The sequence below is a fragment of the Micropterus dolomieu genome, linkage group LG23 (genome assembly GCF_021292245.1).
Source record: "Micropterus dolomieu isolate WLL.071019.BEF.003 ecotype Adirondacks linkage group LG23, ASM2129224v1, whole genome shotgun sequence".
NCBI lineage: Eukaryota > Metazoa > Chordata > Actinopteri > Centrarchiformes > Centrarchidae > Micropterus > Micropterus dolomieu.
In genome coordinates this window covers 4,547,676-4,549,242 of record NC_060172.1, presented here as the reverse complement: position 1 = coordinate 4,549,242, position 1,567 = coordinate 4,547,676, and positions in this window count along the sequence as shown.

Sequence of the window (1,567 nt, the reverse complement as noted above, 5' to 3'; positions counted from 1 at the left end):
GACTTAAACCTGCGTCCTCTCTAGCAGCCAGCAGGGGGCGACTTAAACCTGCGTCCTCTCTAGCAGCCAGCAGGGGGCGACTTAAACCTGCGTCCTCTCCAGCAGCCAGCAGGGGGCGACTTAAACCTGTGTCCTCTCCAGCAGCCAGCAGGGGGCGCCTTAAACCTGCGTCCTCTCCAGCAGCCAGCAGGGGGCGACTCCAGCGGCTGCAGAAAGAAGTGTGATTGTATAGAAGTCTGAGAAAATGTTTCTACTTGTCAGCTGATTTATTCCCTCAGTAAACTCTTTCCTGATGAGTTTCTGGTCTCAGTCGCTAGTTTCAAGTCTTCTTCAACACAGCATGATGTTCATTTAGTAAATTATGGTCCCATTTAGAGGAACAGAGACCAGAAAGCAGGGGAGGCTTTAGGGCGGGGCTACAAGCTGATTGACAAGTCCATTTCTTTCATACAGTCTGATTAAAACATACAAAAGCGGCGTTGCGTCCTTTAGCCGTGACCTTGAGCTGCAGCACTCTTTGAATGAACTGGTTTCTGATTGACATGATGGGAATAAAACACACAACGCCAGCTTTCCCCTTTCTTTGTAAAATAATTCTCAATAAACTTAATTTATTCACAAACTGCTTTTCAAATCGCCATGTTGTCATTGTTCTTTTTTTTTAATCACATACAATAAAAAACATTTCTAAAAGACATAAGATGTCCGAGTCTCTCCGCTAACTTTGTACACGATTGCTCCTCCTCCGTCCGGAAGCTTCTTTTATTTTTATTTTTTTCAGACACGATGCGTTCATCGCCGACTCGCCGTCGCGCTCAGACATCAGATCAGAAATATTAAGAAAAACAGAACGAACAGACTGAAAGTGAAACAGCCACAGGACACGTTCCTCTTTCTCCTTCGACACAATCACACGTTCAGGTTCAGGTGAGGTTCACGGAGCGACGGGCCGGGAAGGGCGTGAGACAGGTGTGCATGTTACGGGGTCATTGTGTATGTGTGTTACCGCATGTGTGTGTGTTACGGGGTCACATCGCGTGTGTGTGTGTGTGTTACGGGGTCACATCGCGTGTGTGTGTGTGTGTTACGGGGTCACATCGCGTGTGTGTGTGTGTGTTACGGGGTCACATCGTGTGTGTGTGTGTGTTACGGGGTCACATCGTGTGTGTGTGTGTGTTACGGGGTCACATCGTGTGTGTGTGTGTGTGTGTGTTACGGGGTCACATCGTGTGTGTGTGTGTGTGTGTGTGTGTTACGGGGTCACATCGTGTGTGTGTGTGTTACGGGGTCACATCGCGTGTGTGTGTGTTACGGGGTCACATCGCGTGTGTGTGTGTTACGGGGTCACATCGCGTGTGTGTGTGTTACGGGGTCACATTGTGTGTGTGTGTGTGTGTTACGGGGTCACATTGTGTGTGTGTGTGTGTGTTACGGGGTCACATCGTGTGTGTGTGTGTGTGTTACGGGGTCACATCGTGTGTGTGTGTGTGTGTTACGGGGTCACATCGTGTGTGTGTGTGTTACGGGGTCACATCGTGTCTGTGTGTTACGGGGTCACATCGTGTGT